The sequence below is a fragment of the Littorina saxatilis genome, linkage group LG10 (assembly GCF_037325665.1).
Source record: "Littorina saxatilis isolate snail1 linkage group LG10, US_GU_Lsax_2.0, whole genome shotgun sequence".
In the NCBI taxonomy this organism is placed as follows: Eukaryota; Metazoa; Mollusca; class Gastropoda; order Littorinimorpha; family Littorinidae; genus Littorina; species Littorina saxatilis.
In genome coordinates this window covers 18,578,875-18,605,229 of record NC_090254.1, presented here as the reverse complement: position 1 = coordinate 18,605,229, position 26,355 = coordinate 18,578,875, and the positions used below count along the sequence as shown (strand labels likewise).

The window sequence follows — 26,355 nt, the reverse complement described above, 5'->3', positions numbered from 1 at the left end:
TTTATGAGAGTGTGCGGTGTTGTTTTTTTGCAATTGCACATGTTTTTCTTTTTTTTCTTCCCCAGCATGTTATTATGAGTTATTTCTAATATGCTGACTGTTAGCAAATGATAACAAGACATGTCGAGAAAAAAGATATCAAAATGAGCCTTTAGGCGAATTTTGATAGTGTTTTCGAGACATGTCTTGTTATCATTTGCTAACAGTCAGCATATTAGTAATAACGGTTTTATTATCCGTGCGTGGTAACAAACATAATACCCGAAGCGACCCTGCAAGTAAAGTGTCGCCATTTTGGCTTGGTTGGTTACAAGGTAAACAGAGCAAACAAAACAAACATCCAGCACACTTTCAGCTTTCAAGTAATCTTTCCCAAAAAGTTTAATTCACAACGTGTCCCTTCTTTTCTGTGCATAGTATCATAAAAACACTCAACAACAACAAAAAACCAGAACACAGACTCGAAAATGCTAACAAACAGAAAGTCCGAAAGTGGAACGGACAGTTCTCAGAAGAGCCATCTAAAATGTTGCACATTTGTGTTGCGCATGCGCAGTTGAATGCGGTTAAATGTTGATCGTTGCATGCGAGAGGTCACAGTGATGGAATATTGGCGGATTTGGTCTCGTTGGAGGCATGGCAGCTTCGTATTCCGGGTCGAAAAGAGCTGCTATCTCGTCGTTGCTGAGTTCCACGTCCTGTCGGATCGTCTGCTTGCTTGTGACAGTCGCCGATGCAACGAGACGACCACGTTCGATTCTGCTTCCCGTCGAAGTTTTGGCTGGTTCTCCCCGCGAAGTATGACTTGGGAGCAGTGCCAACTGCCTATTCTCTGTGAGCTGGGACGACATAGCAGCTGCCATCTCTAGTTTTTTGGCGGTGGATGTTTTTTGGTACAGTTGCAGGGAGTTAGATCTAACAGTTTTGTGACCGGTGACACTGATAATGTCCATTGGACTGAAGTTCTTGTCTGCGAGTAGTGTTGCACCCGTCGCTCGCACGCTGTGGTTTGTGTATATCTGCTAGACCTTTTTCGTATAACCTTTGCCCCCAGCGTTTCGACCAATCAGATTTTAGGGCACGGCAGCCTCTCTCTGATAACCGGAAATAAGGGGCAGCCTGAAATACCTCTTTCACTGTCGGTGCTCGAAGTACTATTGCCAGAGGATTACTTTGAGAAATTCTGCAAGAAAACGGATTATCTTGTTCAAAATCATGAACTAAAAGTCAAGGACATGCACGAAGGTATGGTTTGAAACGGCTATTCGTGGTATATGGACGAAAGACTTGGCGAACTTCCCCTGCATAAGCGAAGCAGAGGTGATCGACCACAGATCTACAGATCTCTGGATCAACTTTCTTACTGATACTACTGCGTCGACGTTCGACAAGTTATACGACGCATCCAGTGCAAAGAATGCAAAACCTTGGTGTCAAATGTCTTTCTGCATGGCACAACAGCTAGTAAGCAACTGTGGTGATCAGACTCAGAGCGAGTGTGCTGACGTCAATGAAGCAGACTCGCAACGAAGTGTATGCTGTTGTGGGGGGACGCTGACCGGACAGGCACTTGGAGCCTACTGCGAGTGTATTGCTGGGTAAGTGTTGTTGGCCTTGTATGTTTTGTGGGATTAACTTGATGGCTGCGTTACTTGGTATCTTACACAATCAGTTTTCATACTCAGTCATATAATGCATGGCACACAAAGTGACAAACACACACAGAGATTCATAATTCTCTACTGAAAATGTCTGCATGCAAAAGCTGTCTTTTTTGACAAAGTTATGAGCAGCATGTTAATGTAATTTCAATCAGTATCTCCAGGAGACCATGCCATGTTGGCTAGGCATGTTCAATAGAATACCAGGTACCTGAGTGCGGAGTTTTATTTAAATGTGTACGTACACATGTGTTTGTGAATCCTCTTGTCAATGAAGGTTATCACTGCAGTAAGATCAAATTCCATTCTGAGCCGGTATATATTTTATATAGATATCAACAGCATGCGCTTACAAGCTCTCTGTAGGAATTCCTAGGAAAGATAAAGTTAATTGTTATTAGCAGGCTAAGGAAAATCAAGATGACACAAACGGAATTTGATTGTGTGTTGTTGTTTTTACCCAGAAAGGACAGTCTTGCAACCATGTGGCTGCCACACTTTTTTCTGCTTCACACTACATGGCTGAAGGAATCGACACTTTTTGACATGGCATAAGATTTGCTTTAGTGTCAAGTAAAAAAAATAATTTCATTTTCAGGTGTGATAAGGTGGAGTGGAAGGGGGAAAGGCCAGGAAGTATTCACATGAGACGCCGAGACAGAGGTTGATCTAACATGTCTTTATTAAAATACACCAGAAGGCAGTGTAGTTCACTCTTCAATGCAGAATTAAACAAACGAAGTTATGGCGGGGCCGTTCAACAAATCGCCGGTCTCAAATCACTCAACACACACACAGACCGCCCAGGGTCTTGTCACCTTCGCGTCACGGGTCAGACTGACCGCCTCACGCTATCGGGGGCCGAATGCGCGCGCACAATACGAATTAACCAATCAGCATGTAAACATTCAACCAACCACGACACATGCATCCTAAGCACAAGTACAACAAAGACATACAGTGATACACACATGGTCGCCTCACGGGGAATAAACGGGACAGGGATTGGCAGAGAAAAGCAAAGACAGTGGCCGTGAAATCTCCACACGGCTACACAGGTATGCTTCAAGACAAGACAAGTTTTCCCGGACGACTCTTCAAGGCCTCAATTTTGACCCAAGAAGTCCGGATGCCAGGAAGCGCGACTAAGAGATCTTCAACAACCGGTACCAACCGTTTGAAGGCTGCATATAGTTATGATATACTGAACTAGGGTTTTCAAGGTGTGATATTTTTTTCCAATACCAGTTAATTAAGTTGGTAGCAACAGTTAACTGTTCTGTCAAGTGAAAAATGTATGTAGTTTCAATATGGACAGGTAAAATCAGTACTTTGTTTACAGCGAGGGAGGGTACGTAGTGCTGTCACCTCTGTGTGTGAGTTCAGGTTTAATTTTTTAAATGCCTGCAGTTAAGACAGAAGATTGTGGAAGCTGATAAGAACTTGTGTCAGAGGATAGTAAGAAGTGTCTTGGCTTCGTACGGACTATACCATCATCCAGGACTTGTGTGTATTATTCGGAGAACGTATCAGAGCCGAGGACATGTGTTGTGAACAGCGATTCTCAGTGATGAAAGTGTAGTGTGTGTAATGCCGGACTGTGTTCTTCTTCAACTTCGGAATGGCAAGGAGGTATACGTGAGATGTTTTATGATTTGATATCCATGTACTGATGATTTCATTCAATAGCGAAATGTTTGAAATGTTCATTCGTTTTGTGCCATGTTTGTTGTTCAAGAGCGTGTTGTCACCATCCCTTATGAATATGGACGTGTGTGAATGTTGGTGCAGACATGAGCGTTTGAGCGAGTGAATTTAGAAGCCCTGTGCATGAAAGTCATTACCGGACAACCAAATCAGCAAACATAGAAATTCCTTGTCATACACATCGATCTGATCAAGGTAATAATGTTAGCACTTTTTTTTCAATTTATTTCACAGTTATTTGTTATTTTTTTGAGGAAATTATAATGCAATTCACCGATTTTAAAAAACATGATTCCAATTGTCTCCCTTGAACAAATTTGTTTGTACAAAATTTGTTACTTACTTTTTTTTTCAAGGCTATATCAAGGAAAATTCTTTTTGAACTGATTGTGGGACCGTGCACAAGCTGACAGACTTGAACTCAAAAGTTGCAGAAGATTCTTGGCTGCGACTTTTGAGTTCAAGCCGATCAGTTTGTGCACAGTCCCAAGATTTGTCTATATTTATTTATCACTTAAAATAAAATACAGTTTTTCTTTTAATTAAACTGTAGATATGTCAAAGACTGTTTTGAATAATTTGGGGGGGTAATTTTCTTTAAGAAATAACTCAAGTGAATGCACAAATTGTGTACTAAAGTGTCGGTACAAGGGAGACAATTTGAAGCCATTTTAAAAAACAAAGCAGTATATTGCATAATAATATCCTTCAATTATAACAAGAAATAAGGAATAAACGTCTCTTGACATGTTGTCTACCTAATTATCTTGATCGCATTTATTTAAAGTGGGAATCGTTATGTTCGTAAGCTCACATACAATCATTTATGAAACAAATTCAGACCAGACCAGAGATTTGATTGATAATGGGCCCTTTATTCTATACAGTACCAGAGTAAATTATATAAACCATTACATGACAAAATAAGCTTCTTGCTCTTTGGAGTGATGTGGCCTTTGGCAGCTCATCAACCCAGTAATGTAGACCTGCCTTTTTTACGAAGTAGGTACATGCATACAGAAAGATCACCATTTCATCATATGTGTAAAACCATACTGCAGTGTCATGTTTCAGTAGAGAATCAACAGAAAAAGAGCGTATGTTCTCCTTCACCTTCATGTTGTCTTTCTTCAAGCCAGAAACATCTTCAGTCAGACGATTAATCACAGAGGCCTGTTATGTAATTGTCATCTGCAGCTCTGCCAACTTGAGGTAGTCTGTGTTCCAATAACAATACCCTCACATGTAGTCGTGTCCCTCTTTGCAAAGGCATGATCTGGCCCTGGTCCTAAGCTCTCACTAGATGCGGAGGGCAAAGGAATGGCTGCTTCTGTAAATACAAAATCAAATGTATACATTAGCAATAGAATTAGCATCAATGATCTTGTTATCAGATTACACATGCATCACACTCACAGCATTTAAGCATGAAAATACATGAGGGAAATAACTCCTGAAATTGAAAAAAAACTTAGGGGTGCGGGAGATGCTCCCCGGAAATTATTTTGGAGTGTTCTATGCAAAATCAAAATTGTAGAAATCTAGTGCTATTTTTGTTGTTGCATCAATTCAATGGTACATTTCTGGGAATAAAAAAAAAGATTCAGCATGAGCTTTATCGATGTCTTGAAAACTGCATCACTATCTGTATCAAGTAACCTCCTTAATCTTCTCGATTCAAGAGTCGGTTGATTCAGAGATACTGTAGCAACAGATCTCTGGTTGATTGCATGCACGCGGCTTGTCGACATATGTCTAGATCTTGTTTGTTTGTTTTCTAAAATCTTGCATTTGTTTCGTGACCCTTCCTATGCATCCATTTTGGGCTGCCGATTCATTTTAAATGTCTTATACACTGATGTAGGAAGACACTTTGAAGTCAGCAGATCATACATTAATAAAAACAAACAAAGCTTACTTGGCTCTGACTCTGAGTCTCTTCCAGATCCGATGATATTTTCAGCGTTGACACTGGGGGTGGAAGCAAAACCGCTTGCTTGTCGTCGGTCTTCAGCGGACAAAGTCACGTCTCCGACCAGTACCTTGTCCTTCTGCTAGAGTCACTTGTTCTTGATGTTCTCTCAAATCCAAGATTAAGGGTGGGTACGAAGTCAAAGGAGTTGGCATCGTTGAAAGCCGTGCCATTGCCAGACACGAAGTGACGCGGGCAGACTTTTCAATGGTACGACAAACCCCTGTCGTCGGATTGCTTGCACCCATCGCGTCCTTCGCTGTTGCGCCTTCGCACTCAGCTTGCACCCATCGGAAAGCCATACAATGACAAATTCTGTCCACCGTATTTCTCTTTCTTCATTCCACTGTTGCACTTGCAGTTGTAAACACAACAGTTTGTCTCGTCGTCTCCGCACTTTACTTTGCACCAAGCCTCGTTGTCGATTTTTCCTTTTGCCCCCTAGTTCCGGTAGATCTGACAATAAACTTCACAGCGCATGCGCCAAAATTTAAGTGAAAAAGGTAGCTTTGCCATGAACTTCTTCATAGTGTGGACGCCCATGGGTCTGTTGTCATACCATGTTTCGTCATCTCCATGGAACGTGTTGACAGGGAATTGCCAAAGATGCTCACACTTTGGATTTAGCAGAGACAGGTACTTGTTGTAGCTGTACACTGACTGGACAGCTGCTGTCCCCAGTCTCTGGCATGACTCCAGTCACAAGTTATTCGTCTCCAGCTCTGTGATTCATGGTAAGTTCATCAAACCGTTTGATTACGTATTGTTTCCCTGTTGTTTGATCCATCTTCACTTCGAAGGTGTCTTTCGTAATTTTTTCAAAGTTTTCCAGGCCCCGTCTAAAAAAATAAAACCGGACATCAAACTGAACCTTGTTCAAAAGGCCAGTGGGGGTGTTGGGAGACATGAATTTTGATGCGTATAGGTTTTTTGAGTCACTTGAGAAAATGTGACTCTATGTAATCGGTCAGTGTTAGTCTGTCCGGCCGGCTAGCTAGGCAGCTTACGTCGATTTTTTGACCGGATGGGGACAGATCTGACAAAAGTGTCAAACTTTGTGAGACAATTCTGTAGACCCTACTTATTAATTTTTTGCTAGGCCCCATCAAATTTGGCCAATGCAGCCCAGTCGTGTGACGTCATCAATTTTTCCATAGCATTTATAGAGGAAAATACTGCATATACATGTCTAAGCAAGATGTTTTACACATTTAAAGGCAATATGATCAATTCAATGAATAAATTCAGAAAAGGATACATTTCAAATAATTTTTTAATCAATAAACATTCATATTTTTGCGAGATATTTGTTTATGGTTTGACAAAACTCGAAAATAAGGCCAAAAAAATCATGTCGCGACATTGTACGTAACTTGCTTCCATAGTATCAATGAACATGACAATTAAACATTAATTTGTTTCAGAAATATTAGTGTTTATAACTGCTTATTCAGCCCCTTAAAGTTTTCAACATTTAGGAAAACGTCTTTAAAGCAATTCTGGCATGTACATCGGCAACCGCAGCTGGTACGAGTATGTGGATATCCATTGATCTATTTGTCACAGCTGCACTTGCACCATCTTGTGCATTGCCATCCAGCTTTCCTGCAACCACACGTGGTGCCACATCCTCTTGCACCCTTGCATGCACATTTGAATAGTTGGCTGCAAGCTTCAGATGCTATTGGCAGTGTCGTCCAAAAAGGGAGCCAAGCCTTGCTGTCCTTGTCCAGAGTCTTGCCCCATCCCTCTGGAGATGGTGCTTGCTGCTGGGCCTGGTCAGCAGTGGTCCAAATGCTTGCCTGGTTGACAGCACGGTTTGAATGCTGTAATATTGCTCCCTGTGTAGGAGGAAGGGCTTTCATCATCATCTTGTCTCTGTGGCAAAACAGCTCTCTGCGGGCCTCATCAACAGAGCTCAGCTGGCTGGTTTTGTCATACAGGACAACTGTGAAGCGTTCCAGCAATTTGGCCGACTGTCACGAATGGTGCCGCGCATACTGGCCACCATGATTGCCAAGCTGTTGAGTATGCCTATACTGAGGACGATGGTGCCGATGTAGTAGTCATGTAGAAGGTAGCCCTATAATCGCAATCGCCGCTCTCAAATGTTCTCTTGACCCTTTAATTCCTGGGCCAGCCCCAGTGACAACAGTTGTTCGGACGCATGGTATAAATTCAACAACAACCGGACAGAGTATATGGGGGAATAAGCTGCGGCAATGACAAATAGCACGTACATACAGTCCCCCCTTAAGAAGCGAACAAGGAAATAACTTACCATGAAAGTCGCAAAAAGAACTCCGCAAGACTTGGAAAGACAAGTCGTAGCTACCTATGGCACAATTACGCTTTAACATATGTATGCCCGGCATTTTGAGGTCATTGGAACATCGGAAATCGGATCGGGTCTACTTTACTGAAGCCAGACAATGATCACGAGGAAGCAGACACAAAGATACTGCTGCATCTACAAAATGCACTGCAGACTGGGTCCTGTGCTTGCTTAGTTCGCACTGTGGACACTGACGTCATCGTCATCATCATTGGACATTTCCGCAAGCTTCAAGCAATGTGTCCAGCGGCAGAAATTTGGATTGCTTTCGGCACAGGAAAGAATTTCACGTACTTTCACATCAATGCCATTGCTCTAGCCCTTGAAGAGGAAAAGTCTACAGCCCTCCCCACTTTCCTCAGCTTCACCGGTTGCGACACGGTCTCTGCCTTGTTTGGCAAAGGAAAACTGTCTGCATGGGCTGCATGGAAATGTTATCCTGCAGTAACAGAGGCCTTTAGGTTCATTGCAAAGAATCCTTTCGTTGCCATGGAGTTGAACAGCCACCACTTCAAATTGCTGGAACGCTTCACAGTTGTCCACGTCCCTCCGTCGACCCCCCAGAACGTCACACGTTGAGGACTGACAGCAGAAGTACTATTCAGGGAAGGATCGAACAGGAACACTGAGACCAAGGTCACCATGAGAGCTCCGGGCATGAAGGGCCACAAGAGCAAGGACACTTTATAATTTTGGATGATTAATGAGATGAGGATGATTATAATGATGATGCTATGGATTTCCAATTTGGTTTGAGACTATGTGACAGGGCAGCACTCTACGCTTACTGTCATAATATATCCTGGTGTCAACCAGGCCCGAGAACTGCCGCACCTGCGGTGTTGGTCAGGTAAACAGAACCTGAGCACCCTCAAAGTTGCATTCGTTAAGTGAATGACACTCGGCTGTGTGATCCCAGCCTTCCCATAGGAACCATAGCACTTCCACTCTGGGTAGGAGCCAACCGCAGCCCAAAAAACCCACATAACCCTGATGGGATTCGAACCCACGACCTCCCGGCCCACAGCCCGATGCGCTAACCACTGCGCTACGGGGGCCGGTATTTAGTCAAAACTTGACTAAATGTAAAAAGCAGATGTGGTATGAGACAGTAAGTAAGAGAGTATTAATATATCCTACACACTGTACTTTGCATACCTCACCAAACCTTGATCTCTTCCAAAGCCTTGTGCAATTTCATATGTCAATTTAAGCAAAGAGACGTCACTCTAGTAAGTATGGGGTGACATAATAGTTATAAAATTATCCAAAGGGAAAAAGCTGTCAAATTTATCAGGAACCAATATGCCGTTTGACTTAAAAATACATTTTTACAAAACCAGTATACATATGATTTAATTTGACACATTATGAATATGAATTCATTACCTTGTAGTTTGGTTGTGGGACAATATGTCCAGATGGCGACTTGAAATCCCTCGTTGAATTTAATGCACTGGATTCATTCTGTGGTATGGCATATGTCAATTTTAAGTGAAAAAACAAACAAACCACACAGACATACACACTCACAAGAAACTTAGTGCACATCGAAGCATCAGAACACAGAGCAATACATGGATACATTGGAACCAAGGACTACTTTAGTAGTCCTTGATTGGAACCCATCATTTATCAGTACTATCACTTTTGCATAAAGCACACTTTTGTGCAGCAGGACAAAAATAATAATTTTGCGGGATATGATAATTATCTAATTCAGTGTTAATTTAACTTTCAAAAATAATATGTATCATTGAGTTCGTCAATAATAATTTCAAAAGAAAAAGTAAGTCAGAAACAATAACAAATGAACAGAAATGAACATAATAAATACCTGAAAAAGCGACTTTCTTGCTGCAGATTTACCACTGTGGTTGTCTGCTATTGCCTATTTAAAAACAAGAAGGGCAAAGCCCATACGACTCACATGCTTTACACATTTTTCCTACCAAAATACATGTGACCTTGACCCAAGGTCAAGGTCATCCAAGGTCATGCAACACAAAGCTGTTAATTCAAGACATAGGAAGTACAATGGTGCTTATTGGCTCTTTCTACCATGAGATATGGTCACTTTTAGTGGTTCACTACCTTATTTTGGTCACATTTCATAAGGGTCAAAGTGACCTTGACCTTGATCATATGTGACCAAATGTGTCTCATGATGAAAGCATAACATGTGCCCCACATAATTTTTAAGTTTGAAACAGTTATCTTCCATAGTTCAGGGTCAAGGTCACTTCAAAATATGTATACAATCCAACTTTGAAGAGCTCCTGTGACCTTGACCTTGAAGCAAGGTAAACCAAACTGGTATCAAAAGATGGGGCTTACTTTGCCCTATATATCATATATAGGTGAGGTATTGAATCTCAAAAACTTCAGAGAAAATGGGAAAAATGTGAAAAATAGCTGTTTTTTAGGCAACATTTATGGCCCCTGCGACCTTGACCTTGAAGCAAGGTCAAGATGCTATGTATGTTTTTTGGGGCCTTGTCATCATACACCATCTTGCCAAATTTGGTACTGATAGACTGAATAGTGTCCAAGAAATATCCAACGTTAAAGTTTTCCGGACGGCCGGCCGGCCGGCCGGCCGGACGACTCGGGTGAGTACATAGACTCACTTTTGCTTCGCATGTGAGTCAAAAAGGGGTAAAATATAGGTAATTAATATACCATTAGCTTAACCGAGCGCTGGTGTAGCAATGTCCGAATTCTTCGGATGTCAGCTTTCTCACTCGATATATACTTGAGACTGAAATAGCTGTTCCCTAGACAAATTAAAGAAGTAAACTTATAAGGATAAAAAGCATGTCAGTTTCTTGCAAGTCATGGAAAATTGTGGTGAGATTGAATATATTGCAACCCATAACATTGAGTGGTTATGTCCCTTAGATTGAAGATGAATCAAATTTCAATTTAAAAAAATTGGTTTGACAAATATGTTCCCATAAATCTAATGTCAGAACTATCAGAGGGTGGTTGAAATTAACCACATGCTTTAATTCTGTTATTCTAGGGAGAAAATATCCCGCGATACCATGGATGCACGGAGCTGTAACTTAATATACGTAACATATACATACCACAATAGCTGTTAATAACATTTATACCTGGCGTTTTGCAGTAGGCGTCTCTCCTGTTGGTGACCTGTGTGCCCTCTTTGTCCCAGATTTGTCCTCTGACCAAAACGATGGGCTTCTTTCATCCTGTGGTACGACACAGTTAGATATGTTACCAGCGGCACAACATTCTATCCTGATGCGTTTTGTTGTTTCATGTGTTGTGCTTAAGTATTGTGATTGTAGTGTAAATGTGTTTTTTTCTTCTTCCAAGAACATAGTATTATGCATTTGAACAGTAGTACATGAGGGAAGGGGATTGTCAGTATGGAGTTTATGAGATATGTACATTAGGCTTGTTCATGTCCTACTTATAGGCGCGCGTGCGTATCTAATGTTGATAAGCAAATTTAGTTTGGGAGCAAGTATTTTTGTCTGCTCATACTGACTGTGCTGGCAAAGAGAAAACTGTGAGTAATGAATAACAAGATGAAAATAAAGTTGACTTTCGCACAGAAAATACCATACTACATTCACGCTCTTCAAATGTAAATACACCATATTGACTAGCCCATCAAATCCTGGCTGACATTCTGCCCATAGCTGCTTGTGTGTTTGTGTTTTCGTTCTATTTGTATGGGTGGGGTACCATGGAAGCTAGTGTAACAATAGATTCAAAGAAGCCTTGATAATATTTTCACAACAAATTGATTTTACTGTCTATATTTTGTAAAACATAAAGGATTACAAAATAAATCAGTGTTGGTTTTGGGTGGTCACAGAAGCCAGTACTTGTTAAGCTGTTATCACTGGAACCCCTAATCAGAAGTTGGTACTTTGGCATGTGTTCATACTGGTGCAGCGGTATATATATATGTTACAGTTAATCTGTGAAACCAGGGAATAAATGTATTAACTAGGTAATACATGAATTAACTGACGGAAAAAACCAGTTAATTCATGTATTACCTAAAATATTTTAGTTCATACACGTATTCCCTACTTTCACAGATTAACTGTAACATATATAATGTGAAAGATAGAGAAAGCTCCTATTTTTGCTTAATTGACATATTTATTTTTTAAAAAAAGATAGAAGTAACTGTTGTAAAAATTGCAATCGTAAAGAAAATGTAATGGCAGTAAACTTGGAAAGCACAGCTAAGGGCAACACTGTATCAATAATTATTTACAATGCTTCAGTTCTACCACAGGTGGAAGGTATCATTCGCTGGACCACCACTATCATAGTCTTACTATGATATTGGTAGTCTTACTATGATAGTGGTAGTCCAGCGAACAATATTTTCCGCCTGTGCTTCAACATCACCAGTGAACACAACCTGGGAAGCAAACATCTAAATCTAATATTTGATTTTGACCTAAATCTTAGTAATTATAGCAGAGAAAAGACTTACCATTCTGCGCATCTGTCATGAATTCCGTACACACAAAACTGATGACAGTTAAGAGTGACATAACTTGAGCCAACGGGAGTGACCAACAGTCGACAGAATAACACTGACAGCCGTCGTCCGAAGGTGGCTGAACGGACGTGAACCTAACGAAAATAAAGCACGTTCAGCAAATCAAATTATAAAACATACACGTAAAATATCAGGTGCTCTTCTGTCATCTGCTCTTCATACTTCATTATTTTGCACGTAAATCAAACCCTAAATTTTACACTGATAAACGTTGTTCGCTCGACCCTAGAGTATGGGGCAGTTGCGTCTGGGACCCATATATTTAAAACTGGATACCGACAAAATCGAGAAGATTCAACACAAAGCAGCGAGATTTACCTGCAAATTACAGATCCATGGAGAAAACCCGGTTGCGAGAGATGCTGCAGAGACTGAACTTGCCATCAGACTCAGCACTTGCTGACCGGCGTAGACAACTTCGCCTGACGATGCTGTACAAGATAGCTGGAGGGTTAATACCAGCCATACCCCCAGAAAGTTTTCTCACACCCGCAGAGAAGAACAAGCGGAAAATCAGACCAACAAAGCCTATAACAACTCGAGGCCATTCAAAATTCCAGTGTTAGTGTTAGTCTGCCATTCAACTAACGACAACAAAGAAGGGAAGTAAGCCTGAAGGGGTTTACGGGAGTTGTCTGCCCCATTATCGAAAGATACTTCCGGTTATAACCATCAGAAAACAACAAATTGTGCGTTCTCACGATCATTGATGTCTGCATTCTGTTAATAACTTTGTTATTATCATTCTCCTCAAGCCTATCTGTCTAATAAGTCGAGCTAAAATGGGCTACGTTCAGCATTTGTACATTTCCTTCTGTGATGTGACTATTGGATGACGTCATCGAACCATCGTTGCCTAAGTTAATTTGAATGGAAGCTCGCGTCATCATAATTAGCGTAGGTTCCTAAATGGCAGTCGGCCGACTGAAATTTTGTTCGTGAAACCCGATAACGTCGGATTACTGTGGTTCTCTCGGACAACTGCAGTTGGTCGACTGTGTTACTGGCTTATGAAACTGGCCCCAGTTGGCGTGAGCGCTGGGATTTCGAGTTTCATTCGACATGTCAATGCATCGCAGTATGAAATAATACAGGTAGGAGGTTAGTTCTTGTACTTTGGGTCAACCAAAGTCGATAAATGCATTCTTCACTATGGTATTGAGTCTGATTTCGTCGTCCATCTTGAATCGAAAAGCACTCTTCTTACAAAAAACCCCAACTTCGTTGCGAGCTACGGCGAAGCTTCGCATGTCAAAACTTGAGAAGCGATGTTGGGGTCAAAGTACCACGCCGTAGCTGCGGGTTTTTGGTATTAAGACTTTGCGAAGCTTCGTGTAGTGAGTTTGTGTTACTGTTTGTCTATTTCTTACGTGAGCCTTGAAGGCTTCGCCTCTTGTTTTTAAATATTCCTTGTATGAGCCTATATTGACAGATGGCTAGGGACAAATACTTTTTTTTAAAGAATAAAAGTTGCGGTTTTTTTTTTTAAATGTTTTTGAACCAAGCAGGCATCATGACTATTCTGATAGACACCTGGGGAAATTCGGGGGCTGTGATTGGATGGTTTCACACATCTCTATTGCGATCATCAAATGATAACGCTACGGAAGTTGGTAATTTTTTGCCGATGTCCAAACGATATCAGCAATAACAAAGAGGCTTGGTTCCGGTTTCTTCCACGTGTATAAAGTAGGCCTACATGCATACCTCGCCAGGTTTGTTTCTGTGACTAGTCAACAGACGATGCCATTTGCTTTGTGTTTTTTGTGTGTGTGTTGCTTACTGTACATGGCATACAGTAAGTGTAAACTCCAGTTCTTTAACAGACATCAAACCTTGCAAAGTTCAAGAAGCTGCAATCTGAAGCGACCTATTTCTGATTCTAGCAGACGATCTTTCCAATGTTTTACACAAACTCAGCAAACTCTACTGTCACTCACATAGAACGTCCATTGTATTCACGACTTGTTTGCTTGACCTTTCGGATTTCATGGGGGCTGCCATTTTGGTTTTGATGCGCTTCCTTTTCCGGTTTACGTATTTTCCGGTTTAACATAGCATTTGCGTTTTTTGTCAGAAGAGTGATATTTGGTTATGAAGGAAGTCAAGTCCGCCATTACCTGCCACCTCAGTTGAGTGTTTACTTTGAACTTATACTTGAACCGTAACAGTGTGTAGCCAGTTCACAAGACCTGTTCATCTTCCTACCAGTTCCAACTGTTGTTATCAATGGGTCGCGCAGCTGGAGGAAGTGTTTATTTCCATTCGGAGCCCAACTTCAGTTCAAAACCAGTCAAAAACTGGCCTTGATATTCCCACATTACGATACCCTTGAATGACATTAGATCTACGTCGTTTCCGCTTGCCAAAATCCCACATGTTACATGTCTGCTCTTCGAGTTGTTTGGAACTTAGTTCGAGTATTTTCTCGAACGTAACTTTTGACCCAGCTGTCAGGTAGGCATCATGAATTAGACGTACACTGGCAGTTATAAATCATGTTGTGCAAAAGACTCTAAAGAAGTAGAACATTGTGGAAAATCGGGAATGCTTTCTCAGTTTGTGCACCCTGGCAACATTCAGCAGGGAAAAAAAACTGCATATGCCAACCCTCAAAATTGGCAGAGATGCACAGTTTTCTGAACTTATTAAGTTCTGATACAGAGCCACTTAAAATATGAATATTTGTTGGTTATTTAAAGCATAATTTCAAAATGACAACCACGGGAATACATGCAAACGCACATGCTGGAACGTAACTGAAGGAACACAAGAAGTTTAGAGCAATGTAGCTTGATTTACCTAGTGTTGGGGGTTGTTAGCAGATGCACACACACAGTTGCAGAGGGCAGTACACCGTAGTCCGGCTTTGCAGCATTTGCAGCGTTGGGTTCTGCATGACTTCTTGCAGGCACACTTGAGAAGCTCGCGGCATGCTGTAGATGCTTCAGGGCTGATGGTCCAAAGGGGTTGCCACTCTCCGTCATTGTTTTTCCAACCCCATTCAGAGGGATTAGGCAATGCAGGTGTGGGATTTTCTGCCTGGCCCCAAATGTAGCTGCCTTGATAGACTGCCCTTTTGATATGCTGTAGCAGAGCATCGCTTGTTGGTGGAATGTTTTCAATCTGCCTGGTTTTCTTGATGAAGAGATGTCTTCTGGCGCTGTTGACATCCAGGCAGTTACTAGCTTTGTCGTAGAGGAGCACAACAAACCTCTCCAACACAGCTCTGTCATCAGGTGTCAAGGTACACGGAGGCGTTGACAGCCGAAGGAAAGTTTCAGTCACATCATCGAACACACTCCACACCTCCCAAGCCTTCTTCTTACTGATGCCATTGAAAAATGACACAGTGTCGCACCCAGTAAAACTGTGGAAAAGAGAAAGGCAGGATGATCTGGTGGGACCAAGGTTCCTGGCAATAAGGTGAGCAGGAATGTGCCGGAAGTCTTTGCCAACACCCATCGCCACCCAAATTTCGTGGTCAGGATAGCGTGATGCAGAGGCGACGGCGAGGACAACAACATCTGTGTCGGTGGTGCGAGGCAAGATGTGTTTGCTGTCCTTTGCTGCATCCACTAGGTGTGTCATTATCCTACTGTCGGCTTCCTCATGGGTGCAAGGAGACAGTGCACTAAGCTCAACAGGGACATTGGAAATGGCAATAGAACCCTGGGTGGTGACAATGGTCTTCTCAGTGGGAATTCGCAGGAGACACTGTGCCAGGTACTTAAAGAGCTCCGTTTTGTTGTCATCTACCCTGAGGAATGTGTGCCAGTTGGGTGGTATGGCGCCTGTTGGTGTGACACGCTTTCTCTTTCCCTTGCCCCTCACCTCCCTTGCAGTCTTCTTCAGGCTGTCTGTCCTGTACATATCCCATATCACATCCAGGCGGGAAACTGTTTGCAGCAAGAGGGTGATGTGCGGCAAAAACACATCCTCTGCATATGCACAAAATGTCTTTGCTGCCCCAGGCCGAATCATGTGCACGATTGCAGCGCCATCCAAAATCAGAACATCTGCATCAGAACGCACTGCTTCAGGCGGTGACAATTGCTCCAGGCATTCCATCAGGCGTGATTTCAATCCCGGCCTTATTTGTCCTTCAGAGGAAAGTGATGGAGGGGTACTGTGATTTTCATGCTGGAAGAAGTCGTCGAGTCCTCCTGGGCGGGTCTGGCATGCAATATTACTTACTTACTGCCTTTCACGCCTGGTGGCGTGTAGGGCAGCGACAAAGGAGGCATGCAATATAGAGCCTTGAAAAGAGACTGTTGTTCTTTTTAAGGATGGAAAGTTTGCAAGTTCCAGTGCCTTTCTTCTTCCGCTTTGTGCAAGCAATACGGACCATGTTGTTGCGCTTGATAGGGTCAGATAATTTCTTGGTCTTTGTCTTGAGACTATCTTCCACAAATGATGTGTACTGCTGCATCCCGGTCGTCAACATGGATTTCATGGCCTCATGCGTCGCAGCACTGATGATCTCAGTGCTCTGAAGAGTGAGGAAATCGCATGTTCGCTCAGCAAAAGGGTTTCCCGCCTCCTTTATGACATCAATGATTTTTGTGACGTTGTCAGCAAAATCCACTTGGAAGGCCAAGCTTTGCTCATGATGGCCAAGTTTCTCCGAGTCTTTCTCAGGAGGGCTAAGGGTCCGTTAAAATTCCTGGATGACGCGTGCAACTTCAGGGCCACTGACCATCCACCGTCCCAAAGCAACTGGATTACCTGTCAAGCCAACGGCCCCACCATCACCTTTCACAATCGCATTATTCTGTTCATGTGCATGATCCAGTGCCAGTCTTGAAAATGGCCTTCCAGTCTTTTGCAGGACAAAGTGGCCTTGTTGGAATTCACGGCTAACAGACTCAATGGCACTGATTTTTTTCATGTCATTCACATGCACAGACATCCACCTTGCATAGTTATGCTGGTCTAATGCAAAGAACACTGGCACCATTTTTGCGATGTACTGCTGATACAACATGAAGTCACCACTTCTCACGGAAGACAGAAAAGCAAGCACAAGAACTTCTAATTGCATGATCAAAGTCCAGAAGTGAAACGTTGGACTGTTCTCCGTCATGACGACTTTCCACTCATCCACAGGCATGATCTTCTCCCCAAGAGCTTGGCATGAGAGACGATATTGCTCATAGGCAGCATTCATCAGTTGGTAGAGGGCACATACTGTAAGCTGATGAGCATGCCGAGTCTTGGTGACATGAGCAGCTGACAAGGAGTCTGCAGTACCAACTGTAGTCACACCAACCTGTACACGGACGTCTGTTCAGCCACTGTCACGCAGGAGACTTCCAAGGGCCTTCAAAAAAGCCATTTCGGTGTGAAGTCCTCCCAAAACGATGGTCATTCTGCTTTCTCCATACAAATCAGGATGCCTCCACTGAATTTGTTTGGCAAGGGCAAAGAGAGGCCCTCTGCAACTGTGTGTGTGCATCTGCTAACAACCCCCAACACTAGGTAAATCAAGCTATGTACATTGCTCTAAACTTCTTGTGTTCCTTCAGTTACGTTCCAGCATGTGCGTTTGCATGTATTCCCGTGGTAGTCATTTTGAAATTTTGCTTTAAATAACCAACAAATATTCATATTTTAAGTGGCTCTGTATCAGAACTTAATAAGTTCAGAAAACTGTGCATCTCTGCCAATTTTGAGGGTTGTTGCACTACATGAACGCAAATCTACAATTTTAGACTTTTTTTTGTGGCAGCCATTTTGAACATTGCATTAAAATAATCTTTTAAACAAATTTATTTTGGTGGCCCTGTATCAGACCTTGACAAGTACATAAAACTGTACCTCCCTGCCAAATTTGGTGCTTGTAGCATCAACTGAACATAAATTAATAATTTTGCTAAATTACATGTGGCGGCCATTTTGAAATTGTATTAAAAAACACCTTTAAACTAATTTTTCACGATGGCCCTGTATCAGAGTTTGATAAATACATAAAACTGCCTGTCTCTGCCAATTTTGGTGTTTGTTACATGAAGTGCACAATTCGAACACATATAAGGGCCGCTAAATGTAGAGAAATAATTTTTTACTCAAACTTCAAGTTAAATTGTTTCTGCTGTCAGAGCCATCTTTCTGAAGGAACAATATTTTACATACATGCCACTGGATTGTTGTATATATTCCTTCTTATTTTGCAATGACAGGCTCAGCTTTCATTTGATTGTAATGTGTTTCTTATTTGAAGTTTTGTATCATAAAAGCTCTGTATAAGTGTTGCATTTGTTTTGCAGACTGCATTAGGCGTGGTACCTATTGCACACACCCACACACCCCCCACCCTGCCTATTTATCTAAAACACCCACCCACACACATACACAGGGTGCTGACAAAGGATTTTTTTCCCATTCTCCTTCAGGCCATCGCTTAATTTCTTGCAGACTGAGAAGCAATGGACGTTTGAGCAGCTCCTAAACCTGGGGCACACAAGCCACAAGGTAAATAAGGTATCAGTATATGAACAAATGTTTTCCCTTTGATTTTTATCGCATCATTTTTTCATAAAACTCTGTAAATTGTGGCAATTACACATTATGTCAATAACATTATTATGAAGAATGAAGATTTTCAACTTATCATTGAAGAAATGAAATCAAGCATTTTTGTTCATTCTGTATTTGATTATTATTTTCCAGTCTTTGGGTTGGCATAGTGGGTGAAATAAGGGTGAGTATCGGTTGGTGTTATTTTTTAGGTCTTGGTGATGTAATATTTTCCCTACGGTATTATTCATGGTTATCATAGTGCAGATTCCAGGGAAACGGTTTTTTGAACAGCCTCTGTGAAAAGTTACAAGGTCAACAACATAAACAGGTTACTGGTGTCTCGGGCATTGATTTTTGTAAAAAGATTTGCACAGCAATTTTTGTGTGTGTAAAGAGATAATGAAAATAAAGCATAACAACTTTTATATTTTTGAAGTGGAATTAAATGTTTTCATTTTTTTATTTTGAAGTGTTTTTGTATGCAGGTTTTATTGGATGGGTGGGGGGTGGTTTTGATGGTTCTGATTTATTATGATGTAAGGGTGTTTTTTTTCCTTAATTATTTATTTAATTGGTTTATGCAGACTTCATGGCAGCCATTGACCTGACGATATGACAGCCATGAATATCGAACGCAGAAGAAGAAAAAGAAGAAGACAGTCTAACAGGAAAATAATTCTGGTATGCTCATAATGTCTATGCCAGTTAAAAAAAAGTCATGAATTGAAGTTTACCCAGGTTAGACATTAGCATGTCGTAATTGTGACAATGAATGTATCCGTAAACGCACCAAGAGACTTACTTAGAAAAATTGAAGTCATGCATCGTCAATATGACTACAATCACAAACTGAATAAGGGGAAATCATGTCAATTTGGTGGTCTGGATCATCAGCTGTTGCTCATTCGCTATAATGGTCTACTTGACAAAGCCCGTCTTCATGTGCTTCTTTGTTTCTTTATACCTAGTGTAGACAGCATGTAGGCGTTTGCAGACTGTTTATTGTATTGCTGTTGTTTGTTTGTGGGTAAAACTATGGTGTGACCTCAATTGTTTGAAATTTGTTGTGTATGTTCTACTTTGTGTAAGGTGTTTCTCCATGCCCCCAGAAGAACCGACATTATATTAAAACCTTCATACCCTGAAAATACTTGCATACTAGATGTTGTTTCTTATTGTAATGATTGGGGACAGGCAAGCTCTTAAATTGTGCAAGCCTTCAGAAAACTGTCAAGTCTGATTTGCTAGAACAAGCGATATTAACACGTTATTAAGATGAATATTTGATTAAATATGTGCAGGAACTATTTCAGCAGATTCATATGGCCAGTCTCACAATGCAAGGAAGGTGAGTAAATTGAATTATGTCTCTCCCACCTGTTTTGTGTTTGGTGTCAGCCGTGATTGCCTGATGAGAATTTGAAAACATGTTGCTAACTAACATGAACCCAACCATGAAACGTGATGTAGGTGAGTAGCCCATCTAGAAAAACGAACCTGTTCTAATTCCGAATTAGAACAGGTTCTTTTTTCTAGATGGGCTACTCACCTACATCACGTTTTATGGTTGGGTTCATGTTAGTTAGCAACATGTTTTCACATAGAAAATGGTGGGCACCTGAACAAATATCTGCACTTTTTTTTTTTTTTTTTTTTTCCCCTTACACCTGTTCCTTGTCCCGGGTGTGCTCTCACGCCGCCCCGTCCCTGCACTCGCTGCTCCATCCACATCTGAATTTCGTTCCGCTGCCAGACTTGTCGATTTTACAGACGCTCCAGGGAGGGATGTCGGGTCGCTGCGGTAGGCTACCCTCGGAAGATGACACTGCACTTCTGCTGAGTCACTTCGACGGTGTTCAGTAGTGGGTCTGTCCCGAGCTAACGGGCGCAGCCCACTACCTACTATGCCCCCTACTAACGACATTGACTGCTAAGTCGCGGAGCCAGATTGAGTGAGGGTCCCCTCCAGAGAGCAGACCGCCACCACGTCCCTCCGTCGACCCCCCAGAACGTCACACGTTGAAGACTGACAGCAGAAGTACTATTCAGGGAAGGATGGAACAGGAACACTGAGACCAAGGTCACCATGAGAGCTCCGGGCATGAAGGGCCACAAGAGCAAGGACAATTTATAATTTTGGATGATTAATGAGATGATGAGGATGATTATAATGATGATGCTATGGATTTCCAATTTGGTTTGAGACTTCGTGACAGGGCAGCACTCTACGCTTACTGTCATAATATATCCTGGTGTCAACCAGGCCCGAGAACTGCCGCACCTGCGGTGTTGGTCAGGTAAACAGAACCTGAGCACCCTCAAAGTCCCATTCGTTAAGTGAATGACACTCGGCTGTGTGATTCCAGCCTTCCCATAGGAACCATAGCACTTCCACTCTGGGTAGGAGCCGACCGTAGCCCGAAAAACCCACATGACCCTGATGGGATTCGAACCCACGACCTCCCGGCCCACAGCCCGATGCGCTAACCGATGCGCTAATATCTGCACATTACAATGAAGTCTTACTTTGTGATCTGATGGTTTAATAATCCCCCCCCCCACCCCCCAAGACGAAGCTCACATAACTACCAACTACACAATTTCTTTACAGAATCAAACAATGGGAAGAATCAGGATTCAGCAGTGCTAGGTCGTTGAGGGGGATAGCTATCACTAGGCACTCAGCAATGAAAAGTTGAGGTTTTCACGGACATTAACAAAATCCGGTAACCTACGGACAGTTCTTCTTCTTCTTCTTCTTCTGCGTTCATGGGCTGGAACTCCCACGTTCACTCGTGTTTTTGCACGAGTGGAGTTTTACGTGTATGGCCGTTTTTTTACCCCGCCATTAAGGCAGCCATACGCCGCTTTCGGAGGAAGCATGCTGGGTATTTTCGTGTTTCTATAACCCACCGAACTCTGACATGGATTACAGGATCTTTTCCGTGCGCACTTGGTCTTGTGCTTGCGTGTACACACGAAGGGGGATAAGCCACTAGCAGGTCTGCACATAAGTTGACCTGGGAGATCGGAAAAATCTCCACACTTAACCCACCAGGCGGCAGCGACCGGGATTCGAACCCTCGACCTTCCGATTAAGAGGCCGACGTCTTACCACCACGCCACAGCGCCCGTCTACGGACAGTAAATTTCACAGGGAAGGGAACAAGAACGTCAAAAATGAAAAAGTATGTTTTTTCTTTCAAACCATTGATAGAGCTCTGAAGCTTCACACAAGTTATGCAGAGAGAGCACTCGGCCTATTCATTTTTGGCACTAAAACATGCGCACACACAAAAAGAAAGTTTTTAAAAAGTGGCGCCGATGTATTCTCTCACTCACAGCCTTAGAATATTGCAGTTTGTATGTTACCAAATTGAGGCATGATTTTACTCCATCTAATTACCTGACCAAATCTGCGACAGTCGGGCAAACTTCTTACAAGTCGGATTGGGCCTTCAATCAAATACTCAGAAACCAGCAGCTACTTTAAGTAATACTAGTTTTGTTGTTATTTTTTACAGCTTGTACTGAATGTGTTTTCTTTTATCTCCTCAGAATCGAGTCAGCCAGAGAAAGACCATTGAGAGGGAGAGCGCACAGTAAAGCATATATGGCATGCACTTCGGTGGACCAGTGCCATCATCTTCATAACAAGAGATGCAGATCATATTTTCTTATGTTTAAGTATAGCTGTTAGCAAAAGTATTTGACGATTCTTGGGTACGACTTTCGTGTTTAATCCTATCAGCTTGTGCACAGCCCCAAAATCTGTTTTATTTTGATTTATCATTTATAGTTTGATTTTTTTTAATGGAATTAATCCAAATGTAAATACATCTAAGGTTGCAATATTGTTTTCTTGTATATATACCCTTAAAACTACCTCTTCGTGTAAACAAAATTTAATTGTAAAAAGAAGTGTTTGTTCAAGGGAGATAATTTGAAGCGAATTTTTTTTTAAATCAGTAAAACTGCGCAGTGACATCCTCAGTTAAATAAAAAGAATAAGGAATAAAGGTTTACACACAGGTTGTACCCATTTTCTTGATTGCACTGCTTTTAAGTAGAAAGCCTTTTTTCTCAGAATTATTTTACAAATAAAATTCAAGGGAGGCAATTGATATGATAACAAGAGGCGAAGCCATCAAGGCTCACGTAAGAAATCGACAAACAGTAACACAAACTCAATCACTCCGTCACACACACACACACACACACACACACACACACACACACACATACACACACCTACATAACACACACACCTACACACACACACACACACACACACACACACACACACACACACACACAGAAAGAGCATAGGTGAAACTGTGCAAGAAAGCGAGACACTAGATCTAGATCTGTCTGTCTGCATGTAGCCTACTTACAGGACACGACTGCCAACTAGTCTCGGCGCGCTCAAAATAATAATGACCGAGACTGTCAGTACTTCCTTCGCGTGACGTCTAACCCTCTTACGTCATAATGTGACGTCAATGTAATGTGACGTCTTCAAATGTTAGAGTTTCTACCACAGACATACACACGCACAGACGCACGCACGCACGCACGCACAGACAGACAAAGTTACGATCGCATAGGCTACACTTACGTGAGCCAAAAAGGAAGAATTTTTCTTTTATTAGAATACTGTACACATTTAGTGAAGTATAATTTACAAGACAGAACACAGGGTTTTGGGTTTTTTTTTCTGTGCCTACTATTTGACAAGAGAACCACGAGATTTGTGCAGATTATTTAAAATTTTCTGTACAGTATATTTTACAAAGACAGATCCATACAATATATATAATTTTGTAATAGATGTTTACAATTTGTGGGTATGGTTTTTTTTTAAATCAACAGTTCGGACAGCCACAACAAGTGTGTTTGTCTTGTGATTTGAGAGCTTTAGCACTGGATGCTTAGAATGCTCTTCATCATTTACTTCAGTAGGTTAAGCCACCTTCTCCAAAATCTTCTCTCCTATTCTGTGCTTACTACAGTGGGTTTGACAAGAGAACCACGAGATTTTTTTGTGTACATATGTTGCTTTTATTCTGTACACTTTATTTTAATCCTATGTGCACATTTTTTTTTTTACCGTGTTTTTGTTTTTGTTTTCCTGTATTCAAAGTGTGTATGGAAACCACAACCTGTTACAGCAGTATTATTAATTTGGATCTCCCTGCTAAGAACGTAATTAACAGAACGTGTGCATGTAGCTAAAGAACTTAAAAAGAATTTCTGCTACTTCACTCAAAATACGTCCATCCTCACACTCATATTTTCTTAAAATAATATTTGTTCATACAAACATGTTTGCGAATTATTCAATTTTGCGTAAAATATTCAATTACGATTTCTTTGTGTGTTGCAAAATTATGTAATAAAATTATGCAATATCAAAATAATTCAAAACAGCAATAAAGCTGCTGACGGTAGAATACCTCTGTTGACTTCTCTATCTGTTGGGTCAAACTATGCCACAGACATGTTTCTTCTAGTAGCTCAATATTACGTGATACAGTCTCAAAGACAGAACAACGCAAAAACCTTTTTTTGTGTAGATTCGATTGACTTTTTCCTGAAATAAAATATTCATGAAGCCGGTTCTGACTGAGTTAATATATTTCTGGAAAGCTGAACCACGCAATGCGTCTGTGACTGGTGAAGAAGCAGAGCTGGAGCTTTTTGTATTGTTTGTCGGTTTTATTACACACGCACTCACATACGGTCAACAAAATGTTGCATGTTCCTGCTTGACAAACAAATGCCTGCATACATGCGTGCACGTACGAACATTCATACCTGTGCAAACAATCTGTCACTTCAAGTTCAACACCCAAACCCCACACATTCCTCCAAAAGGAGTCTGAAGTATAATACTGGCATTTGTGGTATTGAACGAGGACCTCAACTTCCATTGTCTAGAGCATGTGGGTCTCATGTTGTACGTGTGAAACCACTTACTTAAAAAAGAAAAAATCTTGTAAGCTTATCAACAAAAAACGAACAATTATATTCTTAAACAAACTGGTTAGAATAACAGATTTAGGAGAATGCAATGCAAGGAATATCATTATCTATCGGTCGATGCTTAGATCTAGAAAAGCACCCACTTATTCCAGTATAATAGAGAGAAAAAATCCAATTGAAAAAGTTCCAGATCTAGACAAGGCAAGCACTAGCAGCAATTTTAGCTAGCAAACTCGAACTTGCACATTCATGCAAGGTCGAACCACTTTCCCTGCCTAGTGGGGGTTTGGCGGGTAGAGGGCCGGTGCTGGCACACTCGGGGTGAAACGACATGTCACCTACTTCGATAGCTTCTCCGGATTTACGTGTACAAACAGCGTCCGGGTTTACCGCTTCGATTCTAAACCCTAGTTTCTCATGTTGGTAACAAACTGGCTATTTGTTTATCAGATGTGTCGTTGTTCCACATTAAATGATGCTAGAATGCAAGATCGCAATCATTTGGTTATCAAACCAGGTTGTGTTCTTTTTTTCATCACCTATTTCCGCGCAAACAGTTTTGCGCCATTTCTTTTGCGCAGACTGGGCGGGACAGGAAGCGGAAGCGCATCAAAATTTCTGATTGGACAATGATGCCGACGCCCACTTGACCCCCACTACAATGTCAAGGTCGGAAAGTCGTGTATAGTGCAATGTTGAAATGAAGTTACCGGTCTGAAACATTTAGTTGTTTCAGCTGAGACAATTCTGATTCCTAACATATTGAAGTAATGTTAAACATCCAGTTATCTCAAGTCTTCTCCCTAATATACTGACGTCCAAAAGAAACGCGAAAAACAGTGTCTAGTGTCATTTATTGCCTAATAAAAAAATCGTACAAAAATTCAAATTTTATTATTAATGTCCAATTTTTGGTAGAGTAGAACACTGACTTATGGTCCATAACACAGTAAGGTTGCGGAGACGATGCGATATTAGCGCTTAACAGAACAGTCAATAGCGTGTGTGGCCCCCATTAGCATCGATGACGGCCTGACATCGGCGGTGCATTGAGCGGACCAACGTGGTGCTGGCTTGCCTGGGAATGTTGGTCCAGGCCTGCCGGACGGCCCGATCAAGATCAGCGACAGTTGTGGGCCTTGGGACGACCCTGTTGAGCTGTGTCTTGAGCAAGTCCCAAAATTGCTCAATAGGGTTCATGTCAGGAGATAACGCTGGCCAAGGCATCACCTGGATGCCTGAGCGGTGCAGGAGATCCCTGAGTGGCCCTGACGGTGTGGGGGCGCGCGTTGTCGTGCTGGAAAACCCAGTTTCCATGGGCTTGAAAAAAGGGCAGTACATGAGGGTGCAGCACCTGGTCCATATAGCGCTGCGCTATTACGCCGTTGCCGGGTCCAGGACCCAAGCCTTGGAAGATGACGGGGCCTAGCACCTGGTTGTGGCCGATGGCGCCCCACAACATGAGGCTGAGCCCACCCCAGGCGTTGTTCTCCTCGACACAGTTGTCAGCATAGCGGTAACCACTTCTTCTCCATACCCGAATACGCCCGTCGGCATGGTCAATGCAGAAACGGCTTTCATCGCTGAAAAGCACGTTCTGCCAGCGAACATTGTTCCA

At 42.0% G+C, this 26,355-nt stretch overlaps 4 long non-coding RNA genes across 7 annotated transcripts; 2 read left to right on the top strand and 2 right to left on the bottom strand.

The window, feature by feature from the left end:
• Positions 1-1,447: 1,447 nt before the first annotated feature.
• On the top strand, positions 1,448-3,368 carry LOC138978335 (uncharacterized). Its single transcript, XR_011459651.1, has 2 exons — positions 1,448-1,598; positions 2,720-3,368. It is a non-coding gene; the product is annotated as an uncharacterized lncRNA (long non-coding RNA).
• Positions 3,369-4,222: 854 nt separating this feature from the next.
• LOC138978334 (uncharacterized) lies at positions 4,223-5,796 on the bottom strand. Its single transcript, XR_011459650.1, has 2 exons — positions 5,287-5,796; positions 4,223-4,698 (listed from the first exon to the last, which is right to left on the bottom strand). It is a non-coding gene; the product is annotated as an uncharacterized lncRNA (long non-coding RNA).
• A 2,891-nt stretch (positions 5,797-8,687) lies between these two features.
• LOC138978333 (uncharacterized) lies at positions 8,688-13,627 on the bottom strand. Of its 3 annotated transcripts, none has more exons than XR_011459649.1 (5): positions 12,549-13,627; positions 12,162-12,304; positions 10,795-10,890; positions 10,358-10,452; positions 8,688-9,142 (listed from the first exon to the last, which is right to left on the bottom strand). It is a non-coding gene; the product is annotated as an uncharacterized lncRNA (long non-coding RNA). The 3 variants fall into 3 exon arrangements; XR_011459648.1 differs by lacking the exon at positions 10,358-10,452 and adding an exon at positions 9,513-9,566 and having other exon boundaries at positions 9,047-9,142; XR_011459647.1 differs by lacking the exon at positions 10,358-10,452 and having other exon boundaries at positions 9,047-9,142; positions 12,549-13,168.
• Positions 13,628-18,612: 4,985 nt separating this feature from the next.
• LOC138978332 (uncharacterized) lies at positions 18,613-22,997 on the top strand. Of its 2 annotated transcripts, XR_011459646.1 has the most exons (5): positions 18,613-18,704; positions 18,903-18,933; positions 19,337-19,433; positions 20,054-20,100; positions 22,311-22,997. It is a non-coding gene; the product is annotated as an uncharacterized lncRNA (long non-coding RNA). The 2 variants fall into 2 exon arrangements; XR_011459645.1 differs by having other exon boundaries at positions 18,630-19,433.
• Positions 22,998-26,355: the final 3,358 nt, after the last annotated feature.